This window comes from Pinus tabuliformis, chromosome 1_2 (assembly GCF_031772625.1).
Source record: "Pinus tabuliformis cultivar Carrire ecotype Pingquan chromosome 1_2, CPIR1, whole genome shotgun sequence".
Classification (NCBI taxonomy): Eukaryota; Viridiplantae; Streptophyta; class Pinopsida; order Pinales; family Pinaceae; genus Pinus; species Pinus tabuliformis.
In genome coordinates, this window is record NC_142298.1 from 544,492,851 (window position 1) to 544,515,789 (window position 22,939).

Sequence of the window (22,939 nt, forward strand, 5' to 3'; positions counted from 1 at the left end):
GTTCGACTCGGCCAAGTCGGTTTCGAATCGGCCGTCTTGTAAAACAGTGATCCTATCTAGATCTACCCTTATCACATCCAAGGGCTCAGGTTTAACAGTTGAGCTCCTTTGCTTCTCTGCCTATCTACTTATCTGTCAATTTTGCACAGTTTGAACAGATTTTATTTTCTATTTCTAAAACAGGAATGAGCTGGCCAAGATTAAGCTGTTTGGCCATTCATCAACTGTGGCCAGAGTTAACAGAGTGCACACCATCAGATTATTGCAAAAATCAGAATAGTAGTGGCATTTTGAACTAGCACACTTTCCCGGTCCTCTTTATTTGGGGTTCATTTCTTTTCTTTTTTTACCATTTCATTCTTTTTTCCCTTTGATCTTTCTTTTAGGGCATACCCTCTTTACATTTTTTAAGTTTTTTGATTTTTTCAAAATAGGGAACCTTTGCAGCAGGGAAAGGATGAACATATTAGGGACTTTTACCTGTCAATCATGAAATATGACACCTATTGGTATAGGAGCATAACAGATTGTTAGGAAAAAGAATGGTACAATAAGACTTTGTGTCTATTTTCAAAACCTTAATCTAGCATGTAAGAAAGATAATTACCCTTTGTTGAACATGGAGACTATGTTGCAAAGAGTGACTGGTTCTAGAATCATGTCATTGCTAGATTGTTTTTCTGGATATAATCAAGTATGGGTTAAAAAGGAGGATCATCACAAGACTACATTCACCACACCATGGGGTACTTTCGAATATATTAGAATGCCGTTTAGATTAACCAATGTTGGGGCTACGTTTCAAAGGGCTATGGATTATGCCTTCAAGGGTTTAATTGGGAAGTTTATCGAAATTTACCAGGATGATCTTACTGTTTTTTCTAAGGATGGTATTAGTCATATGAGTCATCTTAGGCAAGTTTTTGATAGATGTTGAAAGTACGGGATTTCTTTAAATCCGGCTAAGTCTATTTTTGGAGTAACCGAAGGGAAATTACTTGGTCACATCATTTCTAAAGATGGAATCAAGATTGATCCTGAAGAGTTAAGGCAATCCAAAAGATTCCTCTTCCCCATAATCTTAAGTCCCTTCAGTCTTTTCTTGGAAAAACAAATTTTCTTAGAAGATTTATTCCAAATTACGCAGAAGTAGCTAAGCCTATTCAAAGTCCTCTGAAAAAAGATGTAAAATTGTTTGGAAAGAAGACGGCAAAAGGGCTTTTCAAGAGATCAAAGGTGCTATTGCAAGAGCCCCTGTTTTAGTTAGTCCCGATTACTCTAAGGATTTTATGATTTTCTCTTTCGCTTTTGAAGATACCATTGCTGGTGTCTTATTGCAGAAAATGGTCACGAGCAGCCTATTGCTTCAAAATTCTGAATTAAAGTACAATACCATGGAAAAGCAAGCCTATGCCTTAGTCAAATCTCTTAAGCATTTCAAGACTTATGTGGGTTATTCCAAAATCATTGCTTTTGTCCCACAATCTACTGTTAGGGATATATTAACTCAAACTGATTGCCTAGGGACTCGCACTAGGTGGGTTACTAAAATACAGGAATATGATTTAGAGATTAGACCCACCAAGTTAGTCAAAGGCCAAGGCTTGCCTCAAATGATGACCGAAGGTAATGAAAAAGCTCTTGGTTTGATTTGTCTTAACGATTCATTTTTGCCTGAGCTGTAGAGATTAGGAGAGCGTGAGTGGTACAAGGACATTGTTTATTACCTGATAAATCTTACATGTCCTAACCATTTAGTCGCTCATAAGAGAAGGGCTCTTAGATTAAAATCCACTAAGTATTGCCTCATGAAGGATGGCCTTGGATGGAGAAATCCTGAGGGCATTGTACTTAGGTGTGTTAATGAAATTGAGTCCAAGAAGTTAGTTTCTGAGTTTCATTCAGGATTTTGTGGTGGTCATTATGTTGCTAGAACTACTGCCCACAAAATTCTAAGAGCTGGTTATTATTGGCCTTTGATTTTCTCTGATGTGCATAAGTTTGTTAGAAGTTTTCAAGCCTTCCAACTGTTTACTGGGAAATAGAAGCTTCCCACCCTGCCCTTACAACCTGTCGTTGTGGAGGTACCTTTTGAGCATTGGGGTTTGGACTTCATTGGGAAGTTTCATCAAAATTCTATCAATGGCTACTCATGGATTTTGACTGCTACTAATTATTTCACTAAATGGGTTGAAGCCATCCCTGTTAAGAATGCCACTGAAAAGGTCATTATGGATTTCATTGAAAATAATATCATCACTAGATTTGGTGTCCCTGCTAAGACCACTATTGATAATGCCAAGGCCTTTAGTTCTTCAGAATTTTCATCTTTTTGTTCCAAGTATGGCATTGTCTTATCTCATTCATCAAATTACTATCCTCGGGGTAATGGTCTTGCTGAATCAAGTAATAAAAATCTTATTACCATTATCGAGAAGATAGTATGAGATAATAAGCGGGCTTGGGATAGCAAAATCAAGTATGCTTTATGGGCAGATAGGATCACTAAAAAGAAAGCTACTAGTAAAAGTCCCTTTGAATTGGTTTATGGCTTGGATGTAACCTTACCTGTGCACCTAAATATGCCAGCTTATCAGCGCCTTCAACATTTTCCCACTAATAAAGATGTTGTACAAAATAGAATTGATCAAATTGTGGAGTTGGATGAAACTCGTAGGGCAGCTTTTGATAATATATGTAAAAGTCAATCTAACATTAAAAAAAGCTTTGATAAATCATCTCGATCTAGATCTTTGCAAGTTGGAGATATGGTGCTCCTTTGGGATTGCAAGAATGAAAAACCGAGAAAACATAAGAAATTTGACAGTTTGTGGCTGGGACCATACATTATCCAAGACATTACTGGACCAAACTCATTCCACTTGAGCAGATTGGATGGCGAACCACTTGACTTACCTGCAAATGGCCAAATGCTCAAGCTATTCTTCAAAGATGACATCTGATGCCATGGGGCATCCTCTGTATTATATTTCTAACCCTACGCATTGTCATTTCAGCATTTCATTTCTGTTTTAGGATTAGATTTACTTTTTATGTTACTAGATAGTTAATAAATGAAGAGCTTATATTTTTCCTGTACTTAATATTATATGATGATTATTGGATGGATGCTACTTATGTTTTGTTGTGTGTTGCGTGGATGTAGATTCTGGATTCTCACATTCCTACAGTGCAGCAATGTGTCCCCAAGTAGAGCCAGATGTTGACCACTACGTGTCAACGACCCATAGCAGTACACCCCCTTTTTTTCGCAAAAGGGATAGTGCTTGATCAATGTGTCCGTGCCGTTCGACTATCATCATCAGCCTGATCATGTTATATTGTAAACCCAGTCTGCATGTGTAAATTGTAAATAATCTCAGCAGATCTATGTCATGTATGTAATTGCCTAGGTAAACCTAATTTTTTAGTGATGATCTACATTCCGAAAGGTTTTTTGTCTCACCGTTCCATGATCGGCAGAGTTTTCCTTCAGCCTTACCTCAAAGTCAGAATGAATTTTGTCATTAGAATCTTAGGGGAGTCCTAGTGTGTTAGATAGAGTCTGTGTAAAAGTGATTTGGGAATAATCCTAAGTATTTGGTTAGGGTATTTTATTACAAATTGTTTGATCTGCTAGATTATGTTTGTGTTGCAGAACTGGGTAGTCTATGAGGGTCTACATCAAATGGGTTTTCCCCCTTGAGATGTAAAAATGTAAAAATCATGATGTAAAATGTCTTGAGGGTTAGAAAAATAATTTATCCCCTCATAAGTCCTAGGTCCTAGGTAATTTTAAATTTTCCAAAGCCTAAATTCGAGGGTCCTTTAAAAAACTAAATTTTAAAAGGTCCAAGGACTAAGGTTAATTGATTATTTTGCTAAAATTTTATGCCCTTGGTCCCTAGCAATGTTTTACAACTCGGACTCCGACTCCAACTCGGCCGAGGATCGACTCCGACTCTGACTCCGACTCGGTAATGACTCGGCCGGCTCGATTTCAATGACTCGGTCGTTGTAAAAAATACATTAAATATTTATTTTTTTTATAAAAAAACATAATTTTAAATATTTTAAACATAATTTTAAAGATTTTCATTCAAGTTTCCAAACACACAACATTATAATATACATGGAAGACAACATATGATCAAAGTAGGCTCATGAACCAATCCATTATATCAAAATGGTACCCAATGGCAATAGTAAATACATAGTCAACTGTAGTCTGTCATACATGATCAAAGACTCAAGAGTCAAAAGAAAATACAAATAACCAAGGAGGCTAGTAGCTACTGCCAGAGGAGCCAAGATCATCTCGACCAATCTCTGGATCATCATCATCAGAGTCAGACAAGGGGCCCCATGGCTCCTCCTCATCATCATCGTCTCCAACTGCAACTGTAGAAGTGGTGCCAGTACCACTAGGCTGTGCAGCAGATGCAAGCTGAGATAGAGTACAAATGCGGCTGCGCTTCTGTCGTGGCTGAGCAGAGGAAGGCGAAGCACCTACAACTGGAGTCCTACTAGCTGGCTGTGAGACTGAGGCTGGTGGATCGGGATCTGCATTCAACTGAACAGGCTGCAGTGGATGTTGAACATCAAGTTGATCAATCTCAAGATCCTCATCAGGATCAAACTCTGGTAGACGACTCTCCACTACCCAATCTGATGTTGGATCAATGTCTTCCAACACAATGGGATCTGAATCAGGTCTTTTGTTCAGCAATTGGTTCCGTATGAGCCGAAGGTTGTATTGGACAAAAACTAGATCATTCAACCGTTTTTGCTCCAAACGGTTTCTCTTCTTTGTGTGAATCCTCTCAAAGACAGACCAATTGCGCTCACACCCAGATGCACTGCAAGTTTGACTCAAAATACGAATTGCAAACCTTTGCAATTCAGGGCACTGGCCACCAAAGGCCTCCCACCATTGTGCTGCAAAAAACATAGGAGTGTAATGAATTATGAGTTAGATGAAGGCTGAAGCTCAACAAAATTACAAATTATATCTAACTTTCAAATTATAAATGATTTAACAAACTTTAATAAAAAAAGTAAAACCATTAAGAAATTGAAAATTGAAATTTTTGTTTACCTGGCTCATCTGCTTCTCTTGCAATCTTTACTAGGTTCTTCCCAAAGGTACCTGTTGCATTGCTGAAGGATGTGACCTGCTGATGTATCAGCAGCTGATCAGACTCCGATGGGACCATGCGCTCAATGCAATCAACCAGTCCATCTCTGACCTCCCCCCTCAAAGCTCCTGACTCCTTAACTTTATAATGATACCGTGGGTTCAAAAAATACCCAGCTGCATGTATAGGGCGATGGAGTTGATTGTTCCATCTTTCTTCAATGATTGCCCAAATGGGCCCATACTTTGCCACTCTATCCTTGTATGTTGTCTTTATTTGCTCCTTTGCTTGATCCATAGCCTCATAAATGAAGTCCATAGCCAACCTTTCCCCATCCACCAACCGCAACACCTTAACTAGTGGCTCAGCAAGCTTCACAATCTCTGCTGCCTTTCTCCAAAAAGTTTCATCATGGACTTTCCTTTTCAATTCTCTGCCTTCTGGTTTGTTAGACCAACTGCTTTGATTCCATTCATCACTGGAAAACATCTTTTGCAAGTTTCTATGTTGGGAAAGCATAGATTGCAATGTCAAAAAATGTGTAGCAAATCTAGTGATGGCAGGCCTAATAATATCCTTGCCTCCAGTGTGTTTCCTCATGAGACTCAAAACCAGTGTATGATTGTAGATAAATTTTGTTATGCTTTTGGCATTATCTACAGTGTTTCTGACCCAATCTAATTTTCCAATATCCTCAAGCATGAGGTCTATGCAATGTGCAGCGCATGGGGTCCAAAAGATGGTCTTGTGTTTTTCCTCTAACAGTCTACCAGCAAGAACATAGTTAGAGGCATTGTCTGTGATGATTTGAACAACATTAGCCACCCCCACATCCTCAATAACCTCATCCAATAGCTGAAACAACAAGTGGCCATCTTTTACCTTATCAGATGCATCAACTGATTTTAAAAACATGGTTCCCTGTGGGCAGAAGACAAGAAAGTTTATGATGGTACGGTTTCTTTGATCAGTCCATCCATCTGACATGATGGTACACCCTGTTCTTGCCCATGATTCCTTGAAATCTTGCAAATACTCATTAATTGATTGAATTTCTTTCTGCAAACGAAACCCCCTTAGCTCTTGCATAGTAGGGCCTTTGAAGCCTTTTCCAGCAGCATGTATGGCCTCAAACATAGGCTCATAATATGGTGAACGAGCAGCATTAAAGGGGATATCAGCATCATACCACCATCTAGCTATGTAGTCACAAGCAGTGTCCCTCAATTCTTTCTTCCAATGGTCATCTAAAGTGGGCTGAGCAAGACCTTTACTAATACTAACTTCAGGACCATGTGCATCTGATGGAGAGGAGCCTGAGTGAGTGAAAAAACTTTTGATAGTCCCATCACCCTTCATTCTACCCTTTCCCTTATCTTGAACAGAAGCAAAAGAGGGAGGAACATAACGGAAAGGGTTTGATGCATCAGTTTGAGGGATAGAGGAAGAACCCTCAAACTCATAGTGGGGGTTGGCAGCCATCATTCTTTGTATCTCCCTCTTCCTCCCAATTTCAGCCTGTATCTCTTTTTGCCTAGTCTTTTCTTCTTTAAATTTTTCAAAGCTTTCCAGCAAATTCTTTCTAATCTCCCCAATTTGATCAGAGGGACATGCAGTAATATTGCCTTTAATCCCTGCCAAGTGTTGTTTCAGCCTATGAATCCCCCCAGGACCTGACTTAATTTTCCTATGGCAAAACTTGCAAGTTGCAACACATCTCACTATCAACCATTTCAACATATGCCCAAGCAGGATCTTTTGCTCTAGGTGCCATTTTTTGACTAGGAAAACAATCTGAAAATGAAAAAAAAAAAAAATTGATTCAATGTTCATTTATTTGACTAAAAACACTCGCTAAGCTATCTTGATATGCACCTAAAATTTACTAAGTAAAAACAGATTTATAGAGGTGGAAAAAAATACCTCCAGGCACAAACTGCCTCCTCAAGCTTGCTCCAAGAATCAGCTCCTCAATGCTGCTCCAAATGGCTGCCCAGGAAGCTCCTCACTCCAGCTACAATGCTCCTCCAAGACTCCTCACTGCTGCTCCAAAACAAGCTCAAGAACTGCTCACTAACTCTCAAAGAAGACTCTCACTCAAATGCATAAGACTGCTGTGAGTGAAATGAGAGCATTTGGCTGTCTTAAATAGAGTTTGGGAGGGGAAATGGACCCCAAAAGCATTTAACAATCTACCATTACCCTTTGGAATCCATAAACCCTACTTAACTTTACCAAAAAACAGCAAAAAAGTGAATTTAATTCATAAAATACGCTGCCCAGCCGTGCTTTTAATGACTCGGCCGAGTCAATACGGACCCGGCCGGGTTGACCGAGTCAGCTATGACTCGGCCGAGTCATTGGATGACTCGGCCGAGTCATAGCTGACTCGGTCAGCCGAGCCGGGTTGCTGGCCGGGTCAGTGCTTTGGGGTTTGACTCGGTCTGAAACGGCCGTTTCGGTTTCAACTCGGCCGAGTTGTAAAACAATGGTCCCTAGGGCTAAGCCAAAGTCAAAATTTTGAGGAAATTAATTCAAAAATTTAATTTTTGAATTAATTAAAATGCATTTAATTGATAATTTCGAATTTCCTCAATAATTTAAAATTTCGACGGATGAGATTAAAAGAAATTTTGATCCTCATCAACGGTCGAGATCACTTTGACAAAGATCACTCGAACTAGCCGTTGGAAGATTTGTCTTTAAATAGGAGGTCAGTTTTCAGTTGAGATCATTCGATCTTGGAGTCGTGTGCTAAGTGAAAGCTCTCTTGTAATCGTTTTTTATGTGTAATAAAGAAAGACTTTGGGGTTAAATTTCTGCTGGAAACGCTGTAAGATGTTTTATTTTCATGCATAGATTTCCTTTTCAACCATTGATAGTAGCTTTCTAAAGAGTGGTTTAAGCACAGGTATCTTGCTTACTCACTAGGGTTTGAATGGTAGTTTAAATTCTGAATATAATGGCAAGTATCTCCATTGAATCTTAATTTTATTGTCGTTTTCTCTCTATGTTAATGGTTGAATTGGGTTGTGCAGGAAATTTTTTATTTTGAGATCATCGGGCGTTCAGGGAAGTTTTCAATTGGACCAGCGAACTCTCGATCAGCATTTTCTTAAGGGCCCAACTTGATTGAATCCCAGGCTTGTCATTAGAACTTCCATTGTTGATGCATGAAGGGTTTTCTCTGAAGCACCTAACCTTAAAATTAAAATTAAAAAAAAAAAAATGTGGGGCATAATGATAGATTTGGCTGCTTAGAGCCTTTAGCTTGTGATTACTTAATTATTAGCCGAGTTTTTGGGGTTTTAATTTCATCATTGTATATTTTGTTTCTAGGTGTTTTGTTGTTGTCATCACGGGTTGCAGATCTGAAGGAAAATTCTTGTTTGAAGCCAGATCTAGGCCGTGGAGGGTAAGATCTCGCCTCAGAATCAGCTTTTGCAGGGGCATTTATTTTAGATCTGGAAAAAAATTTGTGGAGTTTTCGTCAAGCAAATCTAAAGCAAAAGGATTTAAATTTTTTTCAAGATTTCTAGATAATTTTGAGGGTTTTCCAGGCCATCTGTCTACTACTGCCTGAAGATTCATTTTTTTTGTAGAAAATTTTCGATTTTTTTTTTTAAGGCAAACTGTGTAAAACCCTCGTTGCAATTCATATCCACGCATTTTGTCCTCACCGGCATCCTCATGCAACCCTGTCTCTCCACCCTCAGACTTCACCCTTGCTGTCCTCCATTTCCACGCATCTGCGTGCTGCCTGTCCGCAACAACCATCGCTCCCACGCACGTGCGTCCATCCTCCTCTTCCTCACGCATGATTGCTTCATTGCTGCCAACAAAACCCTCTGGCAACCTCAGTTTTCTCCCGCAGCTGCTCTTCCTCTCTACGCTGCCTGTACGCTCCTAAGCCCTCACCTCTCCATGCTATCCTCACTTCGCAGTCGGGTTTTCCCTCAGCTCCCTCACCCGCTAGCGGATATCTCTCCTATGCTGCCCATAGCCTCTGATTTCTTCACTCCTCACGCTGTCCAAATCCGCACCCTCATTCCATCTGCCATATCCCTGTCCGTATTTCCTTTGGTCTGCGTACCCATCGCTCAGATCCTCCCGCAGCCATCACCATCCCTTCTTCCCTCCGCGCGTTTTGCTTGCAAGCCGTTCTTTCCTTACTGCCCGACGAGCAGCCGTCGTCCAACGCTTTCCATCATCCCAACCTGCAAAACAAACTTTCCATCTTCTTCTGTTAGCTCTTCTCCTCCCTTCCATACTTGACAACTCTCTCCATCGACGCCATCGCAGCTCCATCAATCGTCCTACCACTGCAAACCCTCCTCCACCGTCACTGTTCTCCTTACGTTGACCTGTATGCACCTTAGGGTTAATACCAATTCATCGTATGTTATTTAATCTCATACATAAGGTGTTAGCTTGCGTTATTTCTCACTTTTATTCTAGTTCAAATTTTAGCTAATTTTCTAACATGTGCCTAGTTTTTTTTTTATGATTTGAGTTAGGGTTAGATAGGTAGTATTGGTTTTGGTTTTATTTTTATGAAGTAAAAAATAAAAGCCCAAAAAATCGAAAAAGTCGATTTTGTTTTCATTTTGTTTCATTTCTATTTTTTATTTTGTTTTTCTTATTTTTTGACTTCAAAAAAAAAAAAAAAATCGATTTAAAATTTTTTTTTTAGTCTCGCTTAAAATATCAAGAAATTTACCTAAGGAAATGTTAAGTGTCAAATTTAAGATTTCTCCTTGGTGTCTTTCTTGCTAAGGCTAAAAATTTGAAAGGTGGACCTTCATGGTATTACTGTTTGCTATTTCTCTATAGTTAAATGTGCTCAAATTTCTATCTGAAGATTAACTATTGGAAAGTGGTAAATTTCCTAGATTTCGGTCATTAAGTATAATCATTTAAATTCTAGATTGAAGCTGGTTAGCTTTTAAATTTCATGGTTGATTAATGAATTTGTATCTTTTGAAATTTGATTGCCAAGACATTGTGTATCTGCGAAATTTTGCTTGAATTGTTTAATGCTTGTTACATGTTAGATATTTTGCAAATATTTTCAAGCAATTGTTAAAGCATTTTTTTATGTTTCTATTTTCTAAGCAACAGTTGGTAATCAATTACCTGTATCATTGACTCCATAAGGCACTGGTATTAATCATTTAAAGTCTAATTAATCTTAAGTATTGCTAAGCCGTAATCAAATATTTGATTGCCTCGCCGTGTCTCTCGAGCCGGTTGATTCCCAGCTGGTTCTCCTTCATCCCTTTTATCCATAGGGTCTACCCCCCTTAGCTTGCTGTAGGGAGATAGCTTAAACGGAGAGATCAGGGATCAGGGTGACAGCCCCCGATCTGAGCGTTGTCGCAGTGCCTAGATTTTCTGTGCGACAACAGGAAGATTTTTTATTATATTAAGAGCATTGGTAATCTCATTGTGATAATTGTTCTAAGTGGATAAGTGCTCTAAATTGTCTATGGTTCATGTCTAAAGTGGATATCTATTGTGGATCTTTAGCATATTAGTGATCTTTCCTAAACCATATATCTTGTTGATTAGCATTTGGGAAAATTGTATCGTGGTTATCTCTTTTCTTGTTGGCACTTGTATCATTGAGCACTTTGTCTCGTTTAAGATTGTCTCTTAATTCATTATTAAGTACTCTTATCATAAGATAATCAGTACTAAGTACTTAAGAACATTAAACAATCTTAACTCAAGAGCACACTCCCATCTTGCATCTCATCTTAGCAACTAGTCTTGCATTAAAACTTCACCTCCAAGCATAAGCTTGGTTGATAGAGAGATAGAGAAACCCTTTCATCTTTGCTTGAGAAGTCAAGTCTCTCTAGTATTTAAAATAGTGACCTTGCAGTCATCAGAGCCATAGTCTCTACGGCGCCAGAGGCACCGGATATGTTAGATTTCAAAGAGGGATCGTTAACCAAGCCATTGCTTGCTTCACCTTGACTTCTCTCTACCACTTACTCTAGAGACTAGGCTAAATATAGATAAAGATCAAGGGATATACTTAGCTAGGCATTTACATTAAAATAAACCTAGATCTTGCATTTCACCTAAGTCATAGGATTTGCATTTCATCTAGGATAGTGAATCATTTTTTAAGCAGCGGTTGCTCATCTGGTTACTTGGTCTATAATTGATTTAGAGCAAATAGTTGACTCCATAAGGCACTGGTCTCATAATAATCTAATTGAATCCTTTAAAACTTGCTAAAATCAACCAAGTGGCTAGGCCATTCAACTGTGTTTCCTAGATTTGTTGGTAGCCAACGAGTCTTACATTCTCATATTTCATAGGGACTACCCCCCATATCCCATTGTTGGGAGACAACTAGAACGAAGAGTTCAGGATTAGAGTGACAGCCCCCGACCTGAGTCGTTGTTGCAGTGTGCCCGTACAATATGAGCAACAACATTTTTTGGCGCCATTGTTGGGGAGTAATCTTTTGATCCTTGGTTTTCACGACATTCTTTCATTTCATCATTCTCATTCTTCATTAACCCGTCAACGTCACATTTTTGGGCACCATTGATATCTCTTCATCTTATCATCACCTTATCCTTTGTCCTCTTGCTAATCCTTTCATCTTCTCTATCCACACCTTTAGCACCTGCATATTTCGGTTGGTTACCTGTTTGGGTGGTGCTTTCGCACAAAATGTCTAGGCACTACGACAAGGACTCAAATTGGGGGCTATCACACTGATCCCCAATCACTCTGTTTGAGTTGTCTCCCAATAACAGACTAAGGGGGGTAGACCCTATGGAAATGGAAAAAAGAAAGATTAGTTGGGAACCAACCAACCTGGGAGACACAGATAAGCAACCAATACTTGTTTTAGATTGCGCAAGATTTTAAGGATTCAAAATGATTTGAAGAAAGTGATACCAATGCCTTGTGGAGTCAACTATCTTGCGAAGAAAATAAGGTTCAAGTAAAAGATGGGAAACTGCTACTGAAAAGACTCGACTGTCTCATATGAAAATGCAAAATTAAAACTATGTGAAATGTAAAGACTTGGTTAATTTTAATTAAATGAGAGCCTAAAATTATTTCTGAAATATATCTTAAATGTTACTTAACTTAAGGCTCAGAAAGGTGGTGATCTAAATGTGAAAGCAGGGGACTTATACCAGCACTACAAAATGTAAAATCCGCACAAATAATTATTGCAATGCATAATGCACTGAAATGTAAAATTCTAGAATAAAACACATTTAAATTCAAAAATTCATTTGTATGAAATACTCAATGAAGATCATTAGATGCATAAGTAAAACTAGATTAGTCCTACTTGAATAAACATGTAAAAAAACAAATGAACTTCAGAAATTAAACTAAGTGTTTAAACTCAGATTACATCAATGAAATATCGATCTAGAAATCTTCTCTTAAAACAAGTGTTAATACCAACAATATATTTTAAATCAGCAGTCTTGTAACCATGCAATATTCAGAAATTTCTATGTATAACAGCAAAAAAAATTAAATGACAAACTGATAACTACAATTCAGAAAATTTTTGAGTTTAATTATTTTGATCTATTAATGTATTTGATCTAAAAACTCAGAAATAAACTACCAAACAGCAGTAAAACAATTTTCAGAAATTTGTTTGCAAAAGTTACTAAAACTAATTTTTATTTCAGCGATTATAGAGCAATAAAAATGTAAATTAAATATGTTGCTAAATTCAGAAAATTTCTAAGTTTAATTCTTTCTGATCTATTAATTTGTTTGACCTAAAAACTCATAAATATACTACCAAACAGCAGTGAAACAATTTTCAGAAATTTGCCTGCAAAAGTGACTGAAACTAATTTCAATTTCAGGAATTATACAACAGTAAAAATGTAAATTAAATCTGCTGCTAAATTCAAAAAAAAATTGAGTTCAATTCTTTATAATTTATTGATGTATACGATTTAAAAACTCAAAATTACTAAAAAAACAGTGAAACAATATTCAGAAAATAGCATGCAAAAGTTTTTGAAAGTAATTATATTTCTGAAATGTAATGTCGTAAAAGATGCAAACTAATTTGTTGCTAAATTTCAGATAACTAAAATTTTATGCCAGTATTAATCTTGCTTTCAATTAGATCAATGAAAAAGGTAAAGGTTTAGAAGATGTGCACCGGTTAGTCCCTAGGAGTTTGAAAACAGTTGAAGATGGGTTGCCTAAATCACTAAAAATTCTCCAATGCAAATGCCAAACTCAAAAAATTTTGAGAAAAATTTGTTAAATTTTTTAGGGAAATTTTAGAAAAAATTTATTGAGAAAATTATGGTGAAGAAGGCTGCAAAGATGAGAGGCCAGAGGGTGGAATGATAGAGGCCGAGAATGAGGCTGGAGATGGCCAGTGCCGGGCCTCAAAGCCCTAAAAAAATTTGCCCACAATCCTTTTGAAATTTCTCCTCAACCTACAAACAAAATGGAGATGCCCTCTAGGGCTCAGATCTCTCTCCGGAATCCACAAAAATCACCTGCAATTTTCAGATTTTTTCCTGCACAAATAAAAGACAGAAAACCCCAAAGCATGTATATACAAAAATATGAAATACCCAGAACCCTAATGAATTAGAAATTTGTTATTTACAAATTTGCAATAATATTCTACAGATCTAACAAATCTGCAAAACAAAGCCCTCTACTAGCCAGATTTAAACAAATTTTTACACAATATTTAGAAATAAATTTGAAATTTTAAAGAGGCACAAGCCCAAGAATAACCTTGCAAGTAAAATATTCTATAAAATGACTTCAGAAATTAAAAAGATGGTGGGCTCTTTTAGATTCTGTAAACTCAGAGTCAATTGGTCCAGCTGAGGACTTCCCCAAACGCCCAAATTATGAATGATAACTTATGCACACTTAAATCTGCTTGTTAAATTAATATAGATCTAAACAATGATCATAAAATTATCAAGAAATAAAGATACCTGCTACTTCTATCAAATTAAAATGATATTCTAAAAAACCCATAAATCTGTGCAAGATACTTGTACACAGATCAATCCTCAAAGGCTATTAACCAACAAATGCAAATAAAAGCAGCAAGTATTAAGAACAATATTACCACATAAATCTGAAAGAGGAACACCACGATCTGAAACCCCAAAGTCTTTGCGTTTTATTAACCAGAAAAAGTTACAAGAGCTTTCTTAGAGCAAGTACACGATTCAGAAATCGGATGCAAATAATAGAGAGAAGCCTTTCATTTATAGGAAAAATCTCCAACGGCTAGTTGGCTTGATCCCCGTCAAAGCAATTTCAACCGTTGATGAAGATCAAATGATCTTTTAATCATCACCATTGAAATAAAGTTACTTTTTGAGGAAATTCGAATTTCACTTTTAATTTCCTTTTAATTAACTCAAAAATGATTATTTTGAGTTAATTGCCGCAAAAAGTTGACTTTGACTTAATTACTATGGCCCAAGGGTTCAAAATATCTTGAAATTTTCAATATTCCCTTGGCTGGGGACCTCCAAAATTAAAAACTTTAAAACCCACGAATTTTAAATGTTGGAGAATTTAATTTTTCCTAAGACCTAAATTAATTAAATTTCTGGCTTTAGCATTTTAATTTATTTTAGCCAGAAATTTTAATTAATTGACTCATGAGGGGATTATTAATTTTTCCAACCCTCTAATATTTAGCCATGGTGTCTAACTATGAGGGACCATGCACTAAATATTTTTTATATGAAATATTACATTTCTAGCCCACGAAGAGAGAACACATGTTCGTTATAGACCCTCAATAATTACCCATTTCTGTGACACAAAATATGATTTAGTAGACTAAGTGACTTGTAATAAAATAACCTAACCAAATAGTTAGAATTATTCCCAAATCACTTTTACAAAGACTCGATAAATAACACTAGAGCTCATTTAAAATCCTGACGACAAAATCCACCCTAGCGTTGGGGTGAAGCCAGAGGGAAAAGCTCTGTCAATCATCCGTGTTTAGAAACACACAGAAATTGGTGAGACTAAAAACCTCCTAGAATAGAAATCATCATCAGAAAAATAAATTTACCTAAGTTGTTACATACATTTGTCTTACTAGGATCATTTACATTACAAAATGCGGAATGGGTTTACAAAACTTCAATGTACATATAGCTGATAATGATGAATATGTGGATCATCTGAGTGCTCGGACATGATGGAAATCCATGCACAAAAAAAAATGTATAGCTATGGGGTAGTTGACATGGACTGGTCAACAAGTGGCATCTCCACTTATTCATCCATTTACAAGAGCTTACTCTAGAAGAAATCCTGGTAGCTTGGTTAACCCCGCTCCTGATCCTGAAAAAGGCTCTGAGAGCTCGGTTAAACAAATTACATTCTAGTAAGCATTTAATCTTTCTCGGATAGGAAGCCCTCCCTGATATCCACTTTCTTTTCCTTAATCCCACCAATCAAGAATTCATGGATTATTACAGGCCTTGCAACTTTGCCAACATTCAGGGGTATCCTCACGATCTCCCAGATGACTCTACTATGAACAAGCTTCCGACTTTCCAGGGGAATAATGCAATCAGTGTTGAGGCTCACATAAAAAAACTTGCAACCTTTTTGCAAAGATATGCCCATGCAACTGCATATAATCATGAAGATGTTAGAATGACACTCTTTGTCCTTACATTAGAAAAGGATGCATTGCAATGGTTTCATGACAAGCCCGGCAACACTTTTGATTATTGAAGGGTTTTCGCAATGCATTATATTAGATATCATTTTTTGGGATTCAGTTGTGTTAAGTAAATGGAAATGGTCATAGATGAATGACTTACTTAACGTAGTTGAATCCCAAAAAATGTCCTAACACGTTTGATTCCTTGCAAGCTCTCACCAATGCATTCAAAGATAAATATGGGGACAAGAGAGAAGGTAAATATTTGGTCAAAGAGCTTAACTCCATCAAGAAAAGGGAAAATGAGACAATTGAAGAGTTTAATCAGAGATTCAATGGTATCCTTAGAGACATGACTCAAGATTACAAGCCACCTGACAAGACAGTCTTAGAACAATATCTTGAGGCTTTTTGTGTTGACACTCAATATGAGATAAGACATACCAAGCTTTCCTCAAAATACAACAAAATAATTAGAGAAAGATAAGGCTTTAGGTAAGTCTGAGATTCCTGGTTTTGAAAGAGGTCTAGTCAAGAGTAAAGGAAAGGAAATTAAAGAGGTAGAGCATGATCCCATTAAAGAATTAACACAAATGGTTAAGGAAATGAGAATTGAACATGCTCAACAAATAAGTGCCATGCAGTCTAGGTTGATTCAGATGGAACGAAATCAAGCTCAAAATATTCAGCCTAGAAATAATAATAACAATAGAGGAAACAATAATCCATGGCCAAGAAGGAATCCTCCTAATGATCAAAGACCTCCTACTCCTCTTGAGTCTGCCAATGTTGTTGATCAGCCTATCCCATTTTGCAGACCATGTGAAAGTTTCCATGAAGAAAGTGCATGTGTTATTGCTAGAAAAATCTTGGATGAAGCAGCAAATGAACAGATAAATAATGTAAGTCAGAATTCTTCCAAGGAAAGTCGTTGCACAGATATGATTTCCTCCTTCGCGATCAATAACTTCAGTGATGAAAAGGATCCTATCACACAAATATATGGTGAAACTCCATCTCAAGAAAAAATTATGGAAATTTCTAGAAGTAAGGGTTATACTTATCAGAGAAAAGGTAAAGAGCAAAGTCAAAATAAACAAGTTGCATCTAAAAGTATAAATTAGGATTAAAATTTGATTAGGTTGAATGGATTAACAGTATAAAAATGTCTGCCCTAGTGCTTGAACTCTTAAATATTCCTTCTCAAAGGGCAGCATTCTTCAAGGCTTTAGGCATGGCCCAACAGGATAAGGTTGATTCGCATCCAAAAGACGAAGAAATTAAGTTAAAGGATTTGAATTGCTACATGACTAATGAGGATCATCAACCTTTCTTTCTCACCTTGGATATTAATGACCGTTTGCTTCATAATTGCATGCTAGATTCCGATGCTTCAACAAATGTTATGACTAAGAAGGTTATGGATCAGTTGAATTTGAGAATTTCTAGGCCTTATCATAACATTTTCTCTATGGATTCGAAAAGAATTGAAGTCCTTGGCGTAGTCAAAGATTTACAAGTTTCCTTAGCTAACTATCCATACAAAATTATCACCATGGATATAGCAATCATTGATGTTCCAGATGTGTGGGGAATGCTTCTCTCAAGGAAGTTTGCAGTCGATTTAGGAGGATGTATTCAGATGGATCTCTCATATGCTACTATTCCTGCAATAGCTGGTGGTATGGTCAGATTGTATAGAGAAGTAGAAAGAAGGTATCATGTTGAAGTTCCAAAGAGGCTGGAAAATGGTGAAGAGATTGAACCCTAGGGTCATCCACCACAGTATGAGGCTAAGTTCATTCAGTCAGTTTATCACTTTTCTTCATCTCATCTTCCATCCCATTTTCCGAGCAAGAAGAGACGTAGGCTTGAAGTTGACAGAGACATGCAGTATCGTGATCAGAATCTTCATCAACCAAAAAGGGTCAGGGTTCAGCAGGGGACATCTGACAAACAACCTATGGACTTACCAACAAGAAGACAAGTGTTCCAGATTGTGCCACAGGGATGACATTTGATGCCATGGGGCATCCTTTGTATAGTATCTCTAACCCTACTCCCTTTCATTTATGTCATTAGTTAGTTTTCTTTTTATGCACTTATGTTATATGTCTTTACGTTTCAGTTTGTTAAAGTAGATTTTTTCTATTCCAGCAAATGTTCTATATATGCATGATGATTTCGATTTTGAATGGATATCTATTTGATGGATTTTTGTTTTCTTCGATACAGGATTTTGGATTCTCATGTCACTTCGATGAAGCAACGTGTCCCCATATGGAGCCAGATGTTGCACCCATTTTGTCACAAGTCCAAGGAAGCAGTTGTACAAAAAATTTTAAAGTTCAGGATCATCAGCCAACCAGTTATCATGTCGTTGTAAACCCGATTTCTGCAAATCGTAATGTAAATGATGGTAGTACAACCGTTTAATTATATAACAACCTAGGTAAGCCTTTGCTTTTGGCGACGAATTTCATCCTAGGAGGTTTTTTAACCTCAACAATTATTTGTGTTTCTAAACACGGCTAATCGGAAAAGTTTTTTCTCTCCAGCTTAAACCCCCAAAGATAGAATGGAATTTATTGACAAAGCCTTAGGTGAGCCCTAGTGTTCTTAGTCGAGTCTATTGTAAAAGTGAATTGAGAATAATTTAAGCTATTTGGCTAAATTATTTTATTACAAATCACTTGGCCTACTAGATCATATTGTGTCACAAAATTGGGTAAATATTATGAGGGTCTATAACAAACAAGTATCCCCCTTTTAGGGATGAATTTGTAATTATCTGATGTAAAAATATTTTAGTGCATGGTCCTTCGCAATCAAACACCATGGCTAAAGTATTTGAGGGTGGAAAAATAATTAAACCCCTCGTGTGTCAATTAATTAATTCTTTTGGCAAAATAAAATAAAATCTTAAGCCAGAAAATTAATAAATTTAGAGTCAAAAAATTAATTCTAGAGAAATTAATTTCTCCAAGTGGAAAATGACCAAAACATTCATAGGTAAAAAAGAAGTGAATTTTTGGAGGTCCCCCACCAAGGCAAAAATGGATATTTTAAGAAAAATCGAGCCCTTGGACCTTGGTGGTTAAGTCAAAGTCAAATTTCTAAGGAAATCAATCCAAAAAATTAATTTTTGAGTTAATAAAAAATGCATTTTATGAGAAATTCGAAAACTCCTCAAAAATAAATATTTTCAATGGCAGAGATTAAAAGATGATCAAATTTTATCGACAGCGAGATTATTTTGACGGCGATCAAGCAAACTAGCCATTATTTTCCACTTGGAGAATTTTTCTATAAATTAGAAGTCATTTTCTTCTCAAATCATGATGAAAGCTCTAACTCTAGTCAATGTAATTTTGTAATGCTAGCTTTGTTCCATTGATCTACTGGGAACGTTTGAAATATCATAATAAAAGACTTTGGGGCTTAGTTCATGGTGTTCTTTGTCCGATGATCTGTGGTATGTGCTGAGTATGTGCTTTTCTATATTGTGCTTAAAATTTTATAAGCATGGTTATTCATTACATGGTGATAAGAACATTCTTCTGGTAGATTTTGGGTCTATCTTAGGTAATCTGATTCGCCATATGTCTAACAAGTTTTCTTGAAGAAAATACAAAGTTTGCAGGTTCCCCGACCCTTGGGATCCAAGTTCACAGACTTTGGAGGAGAGTCGACCTTGTTTGGGCTCCGAGAATTTTGTTTGATTTTCTTACTTCACTAAGACTATGGGAAACACCATAACTTTCGAAACACATTTGATCTATTGTCATTGCACACCTTTTAAAAAATTGTTTCTCAAAAAAAAATTCAATCATTGTATATTTCATATTTGTATATAAATTGTAAATTATTTTTGTAGAATAAATTTTGTAAATAAATTTTTTAACCCTTGTTTTGTAGCTAGTTGGGGTTTGGGGTAGTTTTGTTTTCATTTGTGCAAATGAGATCCAGCTATTTCAAGAAGATTTGTTGGGGTTTGAGCTAGATCTAGGCCCTAGAGGGTAAGATCTAGTCTCTATTCTGTTTCCAGGGCCATCATTGAAGATTTTTCAACAAAGTTGAGCAAATTTGAAGATCTTAAGCGAAATAATAATTTTTGTGAGGGTTTCAAAATTTTGAGGGCCTTTCCTAGCACCAGCGTGGCCCCTTAGCCTAGTCGCCAGCCTTTCTAGGTGAGTCGCAGGCCTTTTGAGGTCATCTAGGGCCTCGACCCTATTCCTATCACCTTGTCGTAGGTTCGGAAGTTCCTTAAAGACCCTCGGCCTCCCTCCTATACCAAGCCACGGGCCTACTAGGGCCTTTCCTCCCTCTGCTACCCTTTTTCTCCCTTTATCGTGGCCTCCTCTCCCTCCGTTTGCCTTCCTTTCTCCTCTGTTCAGCCCTTCCCCCTCTCATCTCCCCTCTTTCCTTAGGCCGCAACCCTTTGAGGCTTTGCAACAGGCCTCTAGGGCCTCTTTTCCCAGAGCCGTGAGGCCTCTTTGGTCTCTAGGCCATAGTCATAGGCCTAATAGGCCTTGTTGCCCCATCTTCTAGCCCTCTTCCTTGCCTTTGTTGCCATCTTCAGTCACTGTGGGTGATTATTTGATTTTCCGATCTAATCCTTGGGGGTTTTGCAGAGAATTTGGGTCACATATTTGTTGTTGCTAATGATTTCTCCATTGGAGAAAATTTGGGAAGATCTTCAAGGCCATAAGGCCTAAGGGTTTGACTTCTAAACCCTAAATTTCACTCACTATTTTGCTACAGCAAGTTAAATATTTGATAATAGTGGTAAAAGACACATTGAATTGGCTTAAAACTTACGAATAAAGTTGCCAAACAAATTATAAAGTCATTGCATGAATAGGGATATCATTTACTTGACTTGTTTTATGAGAATTTGGTGACTTTCATAAGCTTGCTGAAGTCTACATCTTCGTTTAAAGTGCTCTTAAGGAAACAAGTAATTTGGGGCTGTTTGACTTGAGCATATTGGCACATTTTAGTCCTTTCACATTAAGATCTAATTGGTATTGTGACATATCTTAAGGACTTGCTAATCTAATCACATACCTCGTGAATAATTGTGGGCATTAAAGGATTTATTTTCATTGCCTTGTTGACATAATTGGGAAGGTTTTTAATTATTTTAAAAGCATTGGTAATCTCACTATGATAATTGTTCTAAGTGGATAAGTGCTCTAAATTGTCTATGGTTCATGTCTAAAGTGGATATCTATTCTGGATCTTTGGCATATTAGTGATCTTTCCTAAATCATATATCTTGTTGATTAGCATTTGGGAAAATTGTATCGTGGTTATCTCTTTTCTTGTTGGCACTTGTATCGTTGAGCACTTTCTCTTGTTTAAGACTATCCCTTAATTCATTATTAATTACTCTTATCATAAGATAATCAATACTAAGTAATTAAGAACATTAAATAATCTTAACTCAAGAGCACACTCCCATCTTGCATCTCATCTTAGCAACTAGTCTTGCATTAAAAATTTACCTCCAAGCATAAGCTTGGTTGATAGAGAGATAGGGAAACCCTCTCATCTTTGCTTGAGAAGTCAAGTCTCTGTAGTATTTAAAACGGTGACCTTGCAGTCGTCAAAGCCACAGTCTCTGCAGCGCCGGAGGCACCGAGTATGTTAGATTTCAAGGAGAGGGATCATTAACCAAGCCATTGCTTGCTTCACCTTGACTTCTCTCTACCACTTACTCTAGAGACTAGGCTCAATATAGATAAAGATCAAGGGATATAATGTGCTCATAATAATCTAATTGAATCCTTTAAAACTTATTAAAATCAACCAAGTGGTTAGGCCATTTAATTGTGTCTTTCGGACTTGTTGGTTGAAAACGAGTCTTGCATTCTCATATTTCATAGGGACTACCCCCCATAGCCTGTTGTTGGGAGACAGCTAGAACGAAGAGGTTGGGGATCAGAGTGAAAGCCCCCAACCTGAGTCGTTGTCACACCGTGCCCATACAATCTAAGCAACAACAAGGGTTAAGTTGGATAAACCCTAGGATGTGACATCAAAACCCTAGCGCTGATATTTCTGTCAAAAGTAAAAACCTTATCAAGGGTAAGGTCAAGGAATTTAGGGTTTGTATTTAAGAACCATAGGAATTCACCCTCTAAGACACCATGGAAACCCTAGATTTGACATCATGCTCTTGTATTTGTATATTGTGCTTGGTTGTACTTGTTGAAAATTGCAGGTACATAAAGGAAGCAAGATAAGAAGGATGAAAGAACAAATAAAAGCAATGATGAGCATGATGGAAGGAGGGAATTGTAAGGACCCTGAAGGAATTAATGCTAACAAGTTCATTGATGATTAAAAGAGTAAGCATGCATCATTGCATTTTCTAAAAGAGTCTTGTTTCGTAAAAAGCATGGCATCATAGATAGAAGCACTTGATAGTAGAAAGATTAGAATCTACTTGTTTAATTTGCTTTGGGAAAGATCATATAGTTTAAAGAGAATAAGAACATGACAATATTAGTGTTGTTCATCCTAGCATTTTCTAACATCATGTTGGAGGTAGTCATTTTGCAAAGAAGGATCATCAAGATCCTATAAGAATCATCATTATGGAAGATTCTTGAAGTAGCATTATGACTGGTATATATTCCATCTAGTTGGAAATAATATATCTAAAGGATGAAGGAATGCTAATGGTCAAGTTATAATAAAAGTCTTTCTTTTCTTGGAAAAGAAAACTTATCTTTGACAGGTATAAGAAGCAATCTCAGGATGACTAGATGATTACATGAAAGCAAAGGTATGCATATTTGAAGTTATTCTTCCCTAGAGCATGGTTCATATCTACAGGGATCATGAAGGAAGAATTGATTATGAATGTGCTTGGTAAGTCTTCCATGTGGCTACATGATGCTCAAAAAGAAAGTTTAACATTCTTTCAAATGTATGTAGATCAAGACATTTTCCCAAAATTGCATGGCATATAGTAATGTTGATCAACATCAAGTATAGTCTCCAGAAGAAAGGAAGGGAGTTAATAATGACAACTCTTACGAAGACATTGTAACTTGGTAGTCAAGTTTGATCCATGGGCACTCTGATTAAAAATGAATACATG

The 22,939-nt window shown here is 37.0% G+C and overlaps 1 protein-coding gene and 1 pseudogene across 15 annotated transcripts in view; one reads left to right on the plus strand and one right to left on the minus strand.

Annotated features, from left to right (window-relative positions):
• The window catches only part of LOC149206745 (uncharacterized), a 100,949-nt pseudogene extending 85,053 nt beyond the window's left edge, over positions 1–15,896 (plus strand).
• The window catches only part of LOC149206742 (RNA polymerase II C-terminal domain phosphatase-like 4), a 408,482-nt gene that overhangs the window by 232,832 nt on the left and 152,711 nt on the right, over positions 1–22,939 (minus strand). The window lies entirely within an intron of this gene.